The sequence below is a fragment of the Natrix helvetica genome (genome assembly GCF_964273705.1).
Source record: "Natrix helvetica genome assembly, chromosome: 2".
Classification (NCBI taxonomy): domain Eukaryota; kingdom Metazoa; phylum Chordata; class Lepidosauria; order Squamata; family Natricidae; genus Natrix; species Natrix helvetica.
Window position 1 is genome coordinate 264,812,226 of NC_138552.1, and position 15,613 is coordinate 264,827,838.

General features: G+C 40.7%; 1 long non-coding RNA gene across 1 annotated transcript; it reads right to left on the reverse strand.

Moving 5' to 3' along the window:
- Nucleotides 1-6,525: 6,525 nt before the first annotated feature.
- Nucleotides 6,526-14,701, reverse strand: LOC309385905. Its single transcript, XR_014174310.1, has 3 exons — nucleotides 14,459-14,701; nucleotides 8,195-8,312; nucleotides 6,526-6,675 (listed from the first exon to the last, which is right to left on the reverse strand). It is a non-coding gene; the product is annotated as an uncharacterized lncRNA (long non-coding RNA).
- Nucleotides 14,702-15,613: the final 912 nt, after the last annotated feature.

The following is a 15,613-nucleotide window of genomic DNA, read 5'->3' on the forward strand; positions in this document are numbered from 1 at the left end:
TACCACACTCTGTCCCCCATCTGAATATTATGACTGGAAGTTGTTAAAAATGGTGGGGGTAAGGGAGACACAATACTGTTGGATTACTTGTATTTACTTATTCAATTCTCCCACCATTTGATTCACCCATGAGGACCCCAATTGTCCTAGGTCCCTTATATGATTTCTCAAATTATGGCTTATAACTGGTGGCCATCCAAACATCATTTCAAAAGGAGATAATTTAAGTTCTTTACATGGAGTACATCTCACAGAGCAGAGAGCTAAGGGTAAGGCATTAAAACACACCTTATCTTTTCCTTAACAGTGCAATTCACACATTTGCTTAATTTCTTTCCTGAGGCAGTTAAAAGACCTCTTTCCCTATAATCAGCAGTATTGATATGCAAAGTAAGGAAGGAATACAGAGTCAGTTCAGATGTTCACCCTTTCATTCTTTGTTCTTTCTAATGCACGAATTAAAGCCCACAATTCTGCCACTTGGGCACTGGTGCCTTTTGGGAGAGGTCCACTCTCAAAGACTTGGGCAAGGGAGACTGCATAATGTTCTCCCATAGTAATGAAGCTTGATCCAAGCTATAGTCTGCATATTTCAACTGCACGTCAGTTAAGTCTGGTCTGCATGAAAACTGATTCTCAATGATTCTCATACAATTATACTCAATTTTGAGTCCTGGTATTGGCAAAAGAGTGGCAGGGTTTAGGGCATTTGTTTGCTTCAAGGTCACTTGTGGATTTTGAGTCAGGAGTGCCTGATATTTGTAAATTCTAGGGTTTGTTAACCACAAATGTCCCTTTGTTTCTAAAATCCCTTGAATTGCATGGCTGGTATAGATAGTGGTGGGCTGTCCGAAAGTTAATTTATTAGCTTCCTCCATCAGGAGGGCAGTTGCGGCTAGCCTTTTGCAACAGTTCAGTTGTTTAGATAGATAAGTTGTTGTCAACTTCCTTTTTTTTCCCCCACCCCCCTTCGTAGATGCGTAAGGAGGTTTGGCTAGAAGCACAAAATTTGAAATCCTCATTCTGCAATATCCTGCTGTTCATGGGTTCACAATTTGGCATATTATTACTCTTAAGTATTTAACTTGGGGCTTTTTGTCCCTGCCTTCCAGCTTTTTGCCTTGTCCATTAATAGATGAAGCAATTGATTGATTGGTATTTTTTTTCAACAATTCTCCTTCGTCTGTTTGGTTACTGGGATATTATCTACATATTTCCATCTTCGCAAGGCTGGAAATTTTCTAGGCCTGAGGCAAAGACTTAACCAAAAAGGTAGGTAAATTTTTAATCCTTGGAGAAACCTAGTCTCCAAGAGCAAACAGCCTCTTTTGACCTGTTACTTTTCCTACTCAAAAGCAAACAATTTTTTTAGTTGTTTCTATGTATTTGAGATGGTGAAGAAGGCATAGGCAAACAGGCATGGCTAGAGGCTTTACTTGTATAATTATTGGTGCATGATGATATGCATGGCCTGGTGGATTCTCGAACCACCATTGCCATATCTCATCTGGGGGAGTGCCTCATAATTAGAGCCATTTTATCTTCCTCAAAGGACAGTGTAGCTCCCATTTTGCATAGGATATCATGACCCAAAAGAGGGACTGGGCATTCAAGCATGTCTTGGGACATTCTTGTAGCCAGTGGCCTTTTCTTTTTTCTTACACCAATTACATCAACCTCTGCTTTGGGCTTTGGAATTATTTGACAATGCAACTGTCAGCAATTCAGCTTTACTTTGCATCCTGTCATCTCTCTTTCTCTCTTTTACTTTTCACAAAGACCTTTCATGCAATTTCCATTTTATTCAATCCACACAGACCTACATGCACAAATAGTCTGAAACAAAGACCTGGGGAAGAGTCTGTCCCTTTAAATCTCCAATTTTCTTTCCTTGGGAAACATGTGGGTTATTCTCCAAGCATGGGAAAACTTAGAGATTAAAACTTTAAATCCTACTGTTCCCCACAACTTCAAGTCCAAGCTGAGAAGCTTACTTATTTTGCCCGCTGGTCAAACATATCAAAATCAATTGAATGCCATTCAATTCTACATGTTATTAGTATAGATACACACCTAAGAATTACATCAAATTAATCAAGTCCAATTACCTAGATCTTCCTATTCAATAGGCTTTACCTTTTTATGACCTGCTAAATTTCTTACTTTTGCTCGAAGTTATGCCCGTTTGTTCTATCTCCTTAAGCACTAGATGGTTAATACCTGTCTCTGCCCTGGGTGTTCCGTTTCTATCTTGACCTCCCAGCCGCACTGGCATATTTTTAAAGATCAAGATGTATAGAGACAATGGATAGAGATGTTTGTCCATACATTGTTTGCATTCAGCCAGGGTTCTAGGTTGGATCTCCCAGCCATGCTGGCATATTTTTAAAGATCCAGATATATGGAGACTTTCATTAACACATCATTTGCATCTGGGTGGGGCTCTTGATTCATCTGATGGTGGCCAGAATCTGAGGCCCTATTCAAAGGCACTCCAAATCTTGGCACAATGTCTTTTAGTACACACAAAACCAAGAGATCTCTAAATCTCATTTTCTGGGAAAATTGTGGGGACATCTATTTGCCACACAGCACCTGGGAGCCCTGTAGAAGGACTTCCAAAGGAAGTTTTCATCCTGTCTTTGGGTTGTTTTGTCACAGCAGAGACAGGCTGCAGCAATCTGATTAACAGCATGTGTGCCTCTAACTACCGATCCCCGCAACAACCTCCTCGACAATTCTTCCGGCAGGTCCCCTTGCCTCCCACTCTATCTAAGAGCCTTGGCGAGAAAAAAATGTGTTTCCTCTTGCCTTTTGAAGTTCCTTCTTATCTGAGGTTTTGAGCCCTTGTATGTTCATTCCACAAGTTCAGAGATGCCTTTCCTGGCCCCCCTTTTTTCCTTAATGTCATCTGCAGAGTGACCAATGAAGATACAATGCAATAAAATAGCAGAGTTGGAAGGGACCTTGGAGGTCTTCTAGTCCAACCCCCTGCCTATACCATTTCAGACAAATGACTATCCTACATCTTCTTAAGGACTTCCAGTGTTGGGGCATTCACAACTTCTGGAGGCAAGCTGTTCCACTGATCAATTGTTCTAACTGTCAGGAAGTTTCTCCTCAGTTCTAAGTTGCTTCTCTCTTTGATTAGTTTCCACCCATTGCTTCTTGGTCTACCCTCAGGTGCCTTGGAGAATAGTTTTTTGACTCCCTCTTCTTTGTTGCTCTTTTCTGCACTCTTTCTAGAGTCTCCACCTCTTTTCTACATCGTGGTGACCAAAACTGAATGCAGTATTCCAAGTGATCTTTATTCTATCCCTTTGTTTATGCAGCCTAGAAATGTGTTGGCTTTGTTTGGCAGCTGCTGCACACAGCTGGCTCATATTTGCTGATGATACTCAGCTATACATTTCCACCCCGAACCACCCCAATGAGGCCGTCGAAATGATGTCCCGGTGTCTGGAGGCCGTACGGGTCTGGATGGATGGCAACCGACTAAAACTCAACCCTGCCAAGACGGAGTGGCTGTGGCTTCCGGCCTCCCGGTTCAACCAGGTGCTTCCATCTCTGGCCATCGGGGGCGTCCAACTAGCCCCCATGGAACAGGTGCGCAATTTGGGCGTCCTCCTGGATGCCCGGTTGTCCATGGATGATCATGTAACAGCCGTGGCTAGGGGGGCGTTCCATCAGGTTCGCCTGATGCGCCAATTGCGCCCCTTTTTGGACCGGGATGCCCTACGCACAGTCACCCATGCGCTAGTGACGTCTCGCCTGGACTACTGCAATGCTCTCTACATGGGGCTTCCCTTGAGATGCACTCGGAGACTACAGTTGGTCCAGAACGCGGCCGCGCGGGTGATTATGGGGAGGACTAGATACTCCCCTGTAACACCTCTCCTGCGCGAGCTGCACTGGCTTCCTGTGGTCTACCGAGTGCGTTTCAAGGTTTTGATTATGATCTTTAAAGCGCTTCATGGCACAGGGCCTAGTTATATGCAGGATCGCATCCTGCCCCACACATCCCTACGACCAATTCGCTCACACAGAGAGGGACTTCTCCGGGTGCCGTCCGCCAAACAGTGCCGGGGGGCGACACCCAGGAGCAGAGCCTTCTCTGTGATGGGCCCAGCCCTGTGGAATGACCTCCCCCGTGACATCAGGATTACTTCCGATCTCCGCTCCTTCCGTGTACAGCTGAAGACCCACCTCTTTCAATTATCTGGCCTGGCTCAATCGTAATTTCTCTTATTCCTCCTAACTGTTTTTTAAATTGTCTTTAAATATTAATTCTTAATTGCATATTGGGTTTTTACAATTTGGGGTATTTTAATGCTGATTTTTAGCTGTTTAAATGATGAAATTTGTTACCTCCTCCGTGTATGCGTGTATGTGTGTTTTGTATTTATGTATGTTTATGTGCTGTTATATATCTTTTATGTTTTATGCTCCATTGTACGCCGCCCCGAGTCCTACTTGGAAAGGGAGCGGCTAATAAATCCAAATTATTATTATTATTATTATTATTATTATTATTATTATTATTATTATTATTATTATTATTATTATTATTATTTAAATGGTTGTCCACTAGGACTCCAAGATTCCTTTCATAGTTACTAATGTTGAGCAAGGTACTTGTGCATTTCATTTTTGTTGCCTAAATGTAGAATCTTACTCTTTTCACCATTGAATTTCATTTTATTAGATAGTGCTCAATGTTCAAGTTTGTCAAGATCCTTCTGTATCTTTAGCCTATCTTCTGGAGATCATATTGACCATTCTCTTATCTTCTTCAACCTCAGGATCTAATGTGGTATATTGCCTGAGGGTTTGATAAATGCATTCTAGAAATTCCCCTGGATTTTCATCCTGTTTCTGTTGAATTTAATAGACCTTCCCTAAATTCTTAACTTTTGTTTGAATCCTAACAAAACTAAGGTCCAATAGTTTTGCAGCTGAATGTACTAGGTTCCTAATCTGGTTCCTTCAGTAACCATGTTCAGTCTGGTTTTTTTTTTCCTTCATGATCCTTCTGCAAAGGCGTATTCAAAAGACTTATTCTTTTCTCTGTGGTTAATAAAATTTCCATCAGACTTTTTATGTCAGCCCAAGCAGACTGGTGAGTTCAGAAAAATGGATGCAAAAAGGACATGCATCTCATCTGGATTTTCTCTATAAGCAGGAATTTTATTTTTCCAATTACATAAATCAGCCATTGAGAATGGAGCATATATCCAGACCTTACGTAGCTCCCCCTCAGCTTCTGGCAATAAAATTCCCTTAGGGCAATTTGAGTTTTTATCTCAACTGCTCCCTTGGACCAGGTTTGTGGTCCACTTGATCTATCCCTTCGATAACCTTTTTTTGGTTTTCTTTCTCCTGGCCCCACCTAATGGGACCGTTTGTTCTTTCTTTTTAACAAAACAAAAAAACACTTAAACACATCATCAAGGCAGGAACTAAATGTTTCGTTGAGACTCTCTCAAAGCTTTTTTTTTCTTTCCTCCTTGAGGCTTTTATAATAGGGGTGAGGGTAATTTCTCTGCCAGAGACATTTTACTAAAACTCTCTCAAGGCTTTTTTTCCTCAACATGCATTGGAGAGGCGTTCGAGGAACGCTCCCCACCTTCCCATGTTCTATTTCTAAGACACTGTCACCGACCTGGGGTGCCGGAATACCACGGTCGCCTTCAGGAACTGCGATGACTTAACCACCCACACAAACCACGAGCCTCATTAGGATATGCCGGTTCCATTTGGAATGGACGCTATCCCGGGCTCAGGGAGGTGATCAGGCCCTCTCTTCCACTCCTAACCGAGTGGGTCCACAATTCTTTTAATACTTGCCTGCAGGCGTCTTCTTTCTCAGCCGGCGTAAATTTTATTAACTTGTCCTGATCCTGGTCAGATTCTTGGATTGGTGGTGTCCTCCGGATGCCCAAGAGGGGTCATCAGCCCCCTTCCAGAGAAAGATCTCCGTGGCGCCTGAAGAAGGGCGAGATGGCCTCGATGGGGCACCGGTCGGTCCGTTCCATCCTCAGCGAAATATCGCTCTAAGTCCTGCCGCCACGGTCGCCACAATTGTTGCAGAAAATGACAGGCTTAGACTTCTCAGGATACAGGAAAAGTTTATTTGGCAGCCAGGTTCAGAAAGCTAGCACATAGCTAGCATTGGAAATTCTGAACAATCTTTATTATCAAAGCACGCATTCTTATACATTCTCAAAGACAGTGTAACACGGAAACACTTAACTCATTTCTTATTGGTTACCTTGGGGAAAAAGCCCTATAAGGAGATGGGGGTCTTACTTCTCCTTTTGTTACAGGTAAGGGCTACGTGTCATTAACAAACTTTATTTGAACCTTGTGGTTTTGGACTTTTGACATAGGGACGTTGGCTAGAACATCTTGTGGTTGAAGGCTGATGACATTTCCCTGTCCCTTTAAGCAAGTTTCCAACTGTCCCTTTTATGCCACATCTTCATTCTTATATTTTTAATCCATATTTTAATCCACTTTAGATCAATATGTTAAACAGTTATCTTTCTCCAGATTATATATTCAATCAAAATATTTGTATCTCAGGATAATTGCTTGTGCACCTTCCAGCCACCATGTTTCAATATCTTCTTCAGAACTCTTCAGACTCTTCAAAGAAATGGACCAGATTTAGGCCTATAGACATTTATTTAAAAGAAACAAGGATTGCAGATTTAGAAATGAGAGAGAACCATAAATCAGCAGCAAATCAACTTTGAAAATACTGGTATTAATAGAGAATGTTCTATAAAAGCCTACATCAGTATATTGTTCTAGAGTTATTAACTTATTTGCATATTTTTACATTTGCTATATATTTTATTGATTCAGTTACCCCCATCGCCAAAAGTAGCATTTGTTCAGAATATGTTCTGATATACAAGAGAATTACCATTGCTATGGGAAATTATGTAGCTGACTGAAAAAAAATTATGGTAGAAGGATAAAGGAATGGAAGGAGGGAAACCATTCATTGATCAATTATTTTAAAAGACATATATAGGGAAACACACAGGACAACTAAAGACAGGAGTATGAGAAAAATACTTAATGGTCAAGAATGACAAATCTCATCATAATACTTCAAAGTTATTTCAAACCATAAAAATTATTGCTAAACAAAAATATAAGAAAAAATCAGCCAAAAAGCCAATGCTTCTCTGATGGGTTGGGGTAAAAGAAGGACAAATAATGATAAGAATGTCATATTATTTTGACATCCGCTGTTCCCCTATTATACATGCATCATGACATCAGTGGCATTGCATTGTTCTGTTGTCATGTTTACTTTGTCACTTTGGTAAAATCATCAGACTCGGAAGACACTTCTGCTCTCTAATAGTGTCTAAGGAGGAAATAAAAAATATTCTAAAAAGGAGAACAAAGTCTTAGAAAAATATGAGAAGAATAAGATTTATTGTTAATTAATTCATTGTTTAGAATAAAAAAAGAGAATCAGCTTGGAACCATTATGTTTCCACAAGTAGCCCATGTCCAATCACTCTTAAATTCTGTTAATCATTATCTAGCACCAAAATAGTGCTGACCATTACTTGACTAAATTCCTGTGCATAGGCATGAACAATAAATTAGTTTAATTGAAACTTAGCATGTGGCCCTGGTCTGACAGATGTAGATGTAAGTTTAGATATAGGTATTGGTAAAGCTATAAGGCTGCCCAGCTAGAGACTAATTCTGGGTGGTTTACATTACTGAGAATAAAAAACAATAATAAAGGAACTACATATATTTGGACATGCTAAGATTCTAGAAGGGCTGCCGAGCTCCCTACTCAGGAGCCTGGGAAAATAAATTGGTTCTTAAAGACTTCCTCATCCCCATTACATCAGAGAGACATGCAATTTAAGAAAAAGAAAAATCCAAAGTGATTTTAGTAGTATTTAAATTAAAAATGTTTTTGGCAATTAAAACTATTGCATTTGTACTGCTGTAAGGTAAGTAATCAACATTACTTCCTTAAATATTTCCTTTTAATTTTTCATGATTTTTAAAAAAATCTTTCCTAGCTTTATATTTCCGTAGATTTTAATCTTGAAAAAAAGAGCTTCAATAAAAACTGTATATATATATAAAAAAACACTGTTGCATTTGTCTAGAACAGAATAAGAGAGTCAGGCATAGAATGTTGACTTACCATGTACAGCAAACCTTAGGGTAAGGACACCTTCCTGCATTTATACTAGGGTATGGACATTTCGACCAACAGGAGCCAAGTTTGTTTATACAAGCAACTTCAAGAGGGTCATCAGTTGCTACGTAAAAAATGGGGAGGGGGAGAAATACCACTGGCATTTTAGAATCTGTATTTATTTATTATTACTAATTATATTTTATTCTTTTCATAAATTTCATAAATGTTTCATGATTTACATTCATTGTACTAATAATAATAATAATAATAATAATAATAATAATAATAATAATAATAATAATAATAATAATAATAATAATCCCAAAATATTAGGAACACGATTTGAATGGATCTTGACAAACTTGAACATTGGGCACTATCGAATAAAATGAAATTCAATGGTGAAAAGAGTAAGATTCTACATTTAGGCAACAAAAACGGAATGCACAGGTACAGTATAGATGATACCTTGCTCAGTAGTAGTAACTGTGAAAGGGATCTTGGAGTCCTAGTGGACAACCATTTAAATATGAGCCAGCAGTGTGCAGCAGCTGCCAAAAAAACCAACACATTCTTAGGCTGCATAAATAGAGGGATAGAATCAAGATCACGTGAAGTGTTAATACCACTTTATAATGCCTTGGTAAGGCCACACTTGGAATACTGCATTCAGTTCTGGTCACCATGATGTAAAAAAGATGTGGAGACTCTGGAAAGAGTGCAGAGAAGAGCAACAAAGATAATTAGGGGACTGGAGACTAAAACATATGAAGAACGGTTGCAGGAAGTGGGTATGTCTAGTTTAATGAAAAGAAGGACTAGGGGAGACATGATAGCAGTGTTCCAATATCTCCCTCAAGAAGAGGGAGTCAAACTATTCTCCAAGGCACCTGAGGGTAGAACAAGAAGCAATGGGTGGAAACTAATCAAGGAGAGAAGCAATTTAGAACTGAGGAGAAATTTCCTGACAGTTAGAACAATTAATCAGTGGAACAGCTTGCCTCCAGAAGTTGTGAATGCCCCAACACTGGAAGTCTTTAAGAAGATGTTGGATAGCCATTTGTCTGAAATGGTGTAGGGTTTCCTGCCTAGGCAGGGGGTTGGACTAGAAGACCTCCAAGGTCCCTTCCAACTCTACTATTGTATTATTGTATTGAATATGGTTGGCATTGACAAATCCCTCTCACAATCAATAGTTATAGTAGAAGGCAACCTTACTTGGAACAGCTTAAATCATGTGACAAAACATTTAATAACATCAAACAACAACATCTGCCTATCCCCCATTCATTTAGGAGGACTTGATAGGTAGATAAAAGTGCCAAATCTAGTCTAAACATTTGGCTGACTATCCAACAAACCAATAATAATAAGATGTTGATGATGGTGTTGATGCTATACTAGGAAGGGATATGAGCTCGATCAGGGGTCCTCAACGTTTTTAACAGTCCCTCAGAATGTTGGGGGGCTGGACCAGCTGGGTGAGGGTGGCTAGGTGGTCATGTGACTGGGTGGTGGGCATGGCTAGGTGGTCATGTGGGTGTGGCCAATTTAGCAGTCCATTAAACAATAAACACAAATTAAACTTTAATTTGTTTTGCTCCTGAGGGTGTTTTATTTGTTTTTGTTTGCATGTTGCTCTTTTGATTGGCATTTCTTTTTACTAGATCATTTTTAAAGTTATTTAGGAGTCTAGTTGTCCATTTCAGGAAACTCACTTTTGCAGCAGTTCTTCTCGGCCCCAAGGAGCTTACAATCAATAAGTAGAACAAACCAGGGAAGGCATTGCCTCTCCTTGTTTTGGGTGGGTGTGAGGCAAGGGACTCAGCCCAAGAGGTGGGCCTCCTTAGAGAGGCAAAGGAGCAGGCCTATGTCTACTCCAGAACCTGGAAACAGGTACCCCTCTACAGCAACCTCCCACGTACTTGGACTGTCCCCCAACCAGCACGGGGTCCTTTTCTTTCCCTCCACTGCTGCTCAGTGCCAGAATAGAGAAGTAGGAGAGGGGGTGCTTCTCCTCTGGGCTTGATTCCTCTGCCTCCTCCCCATTAGCTCCCTTGCCATGTTTTGTTGTGGCTGAAGCAGCAACCATGAGACCCAGGCAAGCCCCTTCTGGCACAAGGGCCTCCTCTGCCTTCCTGGGCTGAGTTAGACTACCAAGTATAGTAGCCTGCCTGCTTAATTGGTGAGAGAAAGGAAGATGAGGAATTACTAGACTAGCCTGCCTTCCCAGAAAGCGCTGGCTCTCTCTCCCCCTCCCTGGTACCAATTTGTCTATTCAAATTACCTCTGGCTTCTTCTCAGCCCCTCTCTTGATTACGGAGCTCATAGACTCAATCTGAAACCTACACAGAGGGGTAGCACAAGAGCACAGGAGATGTACTCACATTTTCCAATTAAGAAAACTTAAAATGTACAAGGCTGCTTTTTCAGAATGCTGCACCAAAACCCTTTCTGTTAAGTCCTTGAGGCTACGACACCATTGACTATCATTGTCAGCTCCTGATTGGTTAAGACATGAGCAGCCAGCTGGCAGGAGAATGCAGCCATTCTATTGATTCAGTGTCTGACAGCTCTGGTGTAAAAAGGGCTGTCAACTGTCAAATGCTGCTGTTTGCCGGTTCGAAGTTTGCCTTACATTTTGCCTTGTTAAACTGTTAATAAAGATTGTGTTAGTTTCAACCTGCCTTGCTTCAATTCCTGGCTGCCTCGTTCTCCCTACAGAACACTGGCAACAAGGATGGGATTAGGACTGAGGTAAAGGAAAAGCGAAGTCACTAACAAGAGCTGCCTCAAGTCACAGGCGTCTCTCCAAGGCTAATTCCTCAGTTCCGTCCTTCTAAGGATGGCTAGTCTACCAGCATTCACAGCATTCAGCCCAGCCACTGAAACATGGGACGCCTACCTCGAGTGGTTCAAGTGCTTCCTGGAGGCAGACAACTTCACCTGTTTGTCCACTGGCCATAAAAGAGAATATTTTCTCAGCGCATGTGGCCATGAGATGTTTGGAACAGCTAGGGCTTCATGCTTGCTGGCATGAAAAGAGCTGAGCCTTCAGGCAGCCGTGGATGAAACCACAGCATATGAAATTTCAGACAAATCCACTGCAGAAATCCAGAGATTTCTGCCACTGGCCACCCATGCCAGCAGGGGCCATGCTGTCCATCACAAGGAAGGTGATGAAGAAGACTTCTCTGATGAGGAAGAAGAGATTAGCCACCTCAAACTGGCCACCAGAAAAAAATGGTCTCAGGCTGATTTTTTACCTCAGGCGGGCTGCCTGAGTTGTGGCAGGAACCATGCAAGGTCAGTCTGCAGGTTCAAAGCCACAATATGCCATCAGTGTGACAGGAAAGGACATTTAGCCAAGGTCTGCACAGCAGCCATGCCAATCTCTGACCCACCTCCAGAGCGCGCCTTGTCTAAACAATTCGTAAAAAGACTTTCCAAACACCACGAAGACTGCTTTGAAATTGCAGGTGACCAGCAGCACCCTGAATGGGCTATCAGCCATGCTTCCCTGACCAAGCCTACCCATAAGATATAGCTGACCATGCGCATAGAGGGAGAACCCTGCAAGATGGAAGTGAACACTGGCTCTTCCAAATCTCTGGTCTCTTGGGCTACTATCAAACAGATAGTACCCAGCCTGACCAAAGCTCAACTCAGATAGTGCCCACTTCGCCTAAGAGACTATCAAGGGCAACCAATACCCATTGTGGGTTGCGGCATATTCACCATAGCCAGCAATACTTCCTGGGGCCTCTTCCCCTCATCATTGTAGATGGCCATCTGCCCAGCCTCCTGGGGCTTGACTGGTTCTCCGCATTGGGGCTCAACTTTTCTGGCATCCACTCCATTGTTCCAGAGTCCTTCGCCATGCTGGCCAGCAAGTTCACGGACATATTTGACAACAGGCTTGGTAAATATAATGGGACCTCCATTTCTTTTAACTTGGACCCCCAGGTAGTGCCAATACATCTAAAACCCAGGAGAGTGCCTTTTGCTTTTCAGCCCAAGGTAGATTTAGAGCTAGATAAATTAATAGCACAAGGAGTGTTTGAAGCAGTAGACCACTCCCCCTGGGAGACCCACATAGTAATACCTATTAAGCAGGATGGTAGTATTAGAATTTGTGGGGATTTTAAATGCACAATTAATAAAGGGTTGCAAGCCAACCCTTACCCAGTGCCAGTGGTTCAACATCTGCTCCATTCCTTAGGTCAGGGAAACATTTTTGCCAAGTTGGCACAAGCGTAGCAGCATCTCCTGGTAGACGAAGCCACTGCCATGGCTCAAACCATCATAACGCACTGGGGAGCTTTCAAATGTAAACACTTGCATTTTGGGGTTAGTGTAGCCCTGGGTATTTTCCAGAGCCTAATGGAGCGGATGCTCCAGGGGCTGCAAGGGGTGGTACCCTATTTTGACAACATGCTTATCTCTGCTTTGGATCAAGCTGAACTCATCGATAAATTAAGAGCAGTCCTGACCCTTTTCCGCCAAGCGGGGCTGAAGCTCAAACAAGAAAAATGTAGGATTGGGGTTCCCAGTGTGGAATTTTTGTGGTATCTAGTTGATTCCAAAGGCATCCACCCTACTCCATCAAAGGTGATGATTAAGAAAGCCCCTACTCCCTCTTCTAAGTCTGAGCTGCAAGCCTTTCTGGGGCTGCTTAATTTTTACTCCATTTTTTTTATCCCATAAGGCGTCTTTGGCAGAGCCTCTTCATAGGCTCCTGGACTCCAAGATGCCCTGGCATTGGGGGTCTAAAGAAGCCCAAGCCTTTAGGGCAGTTAAGGATATCCTTACATCCAAGTCTTTATTAGTGCAATACAGTGATCACCTATCATTAAACTTGGCGTGCGATGCATTGCCTTATCACATTGGGGCTGTTCTGAGTCACATTCTATGTAATGGCTCAGAAACCCCAATTGCCTATTATTAGACAAGGCATGGCATTATTATAGAAGACAGGTAGATATGATCCCCCTGACACATTCCTTGTTGAAAAAATGGGGTGGGAAGAACCTTCTTAACATTTGTAGATTGAAGTACCCTTAACGCTCTTTGATTGGTGGTCAATACCAAAAATAAAGTATGTAAAGAATCATTGTGAAAAGTATTTGAGATTAGTCTCAAGTACACTTCTCCTGAGGGGGAGGAGCCGAAGTCGCAATGATATGACATGCAATCTCAATGCTCTGAGATCGCAGTTGACATTTTTGCCCCTGGGTGGTCCAAACGGACCTAAACCGTCCCGAAGAGACGGTGAACAGGAAGAATACATCTTGCTGATCTCAGGGATATCGCAAAGTCCCTGGTTGATCCAAGAGAAGTTCTTCAAGCTGGTGACCAAAAATCCAGCCATTTGGCTGATGAAGTCTGGGCGGCTCCAATACGGAAGGATATGGAAAGAGAAAGTGTTTCCAGCTGGTGATAAATTTTTATTGTTTTAAAAGTGACTGCCTATAAAAAAAAAACTTAAATTTAATTTAAATTGGAGAACAGAAGAAATAAGCAGTGGAATTAAATTTGGACTGGTTTTGGACAGTGTGTTATCTTACTTTTTCAACACTATCTTCATGGATGGAATTTATGCAAGCCTTTTAAAACGAATGGATTAAGTTTCCTTCTTCTATTTTTTTCTTCTTCTTTTACTATTTTCTGTAATCTATGGACTAAAATTCTCCTCTTTCATTACTGTGGGTGTTTTTCTAACTCATTTAAGAATTGGATTTTTTAAAAACTTGAAATACAAAAAAGATACAAAAAGAAAATTGCAACATTGTAATAATAACACTGCTGCTTGGAGGCTAGAAGTTTGTGTAATGGAAATGAAACACTTTTATTTTCTCTCACTGATTATCCTGGCTTGGCACTTCAAGGTCCTCAAGGTTTATAGAAAGTGATAAGAAGAAAAGCACACAGATGTCCCTTTGAAGTATATTTTAACCAGAGAAAGGTGAAAATGAAATGATTATTGTGAATTGATGCTTAATCTTTGTTAAAACCTTCTAAGCTAGAACAGCGGTGTTTGTTAACTGGAGATAATGGCGCAATTTCAACAGCAGAAAGAAGTTTTAAATCTGCAAAAGATATTCTCAGAAATACAGAAATTATCAAATACACCTGAAAGGATAGAGATGAAGTTGGATGACAGTGCATTTAACAGCAAAATATGACAGTGAAGTTGAAGATGTTCATCAAATGGGAAATACATACATACAGACATACCATCTGGGTCATTTTAGTTTCTCTCCTTACCTGCTTGGTGGGAAAACATGAAGATGGCAACAAGGAGGAAAAGAGCCTTCATGGCTGAAGCTCAGAGCAACCAGTTCAAGAAGCAGGAGTCTCTAAGTCAAGTCAAGTGGGACTGAGCAGGTCTTTGCTGAGGCTATTTATGAAGCTTTAAAGAGCACAAGGGTCAAAGGTGGCTTAAATTTTGGCAACCTGGAGGAATGACATGAGAAAGCCAGCAGAAATTCTAGGAAAGGAAGGAAGGTAGTAGCCAGTTAAAAATATTTTAGGCTAATCAGATGTGTAATTTAGCGTAGCTAAAGCAGTTATCGTTTATTTAGATTTTTCTCTCTCTGTCAGCCACAAGAGGGAGCTTCAGTACAAAGAGCATAACAACATGAAAAATGCTATAATGAATAATTATAATCTAATTTTAATAGTTTTAATGTTGTAAAGGTAATATCAAAAAGTTCATATTTTCTCACATACAGTACCATTTGGTTATTTAAATACTGTAACGTTAAGAATGAACTTTCTCTGATCTCCAACTCTTTAAATCTTTTTCATTTAATAAATGCATATTTTAGGCCAAAGATTACTTATTATTTCTCTAATGTGAATGGGAGGAAATGTGGAGTAGCATTCAATATAGAAGTCCAGCTTCCTTCTTCTGTTTCCTTTTCTTCAGTTTAAATCATTTCTTATAGGGGGATGGATGGTGATCTCTCTAAATAAATTCAGCAAGCACCTTAAAATATAAAAATTCATTTGAATTCCTATGTTTTTAACACAATAGCTTATTTCTTTCTCTGGAAATACAATAAAAACACTTTGCTTTCCATGTTTTATCCATTTTTATAAAAAATTCTTTAAAGCCTTGATAGTTGGTCTTTGTTAGGAAAAATCACTTAAGAATTACATTTATAATTTAACCTTGATCAAATAAGGCAACTTTATATTTGTTCTTTTTGCTTTTAAAAATGTTGCCCTTTCATCCCTTTAAATAGTGTACTTGTTGTCTTTTTTAAAAGAACTCCTTTATAAGTGTAACATGTCCCTTATGTTAATCTAAGGTAAGAAAGTTGCCCAAGCCACTCTTCTTGTTTATTATTTGTGTGTTCCTTTTAGTTATTACGACATCAGCCAGTTACATTTATAAATCCTGTGTTACATCTTTTT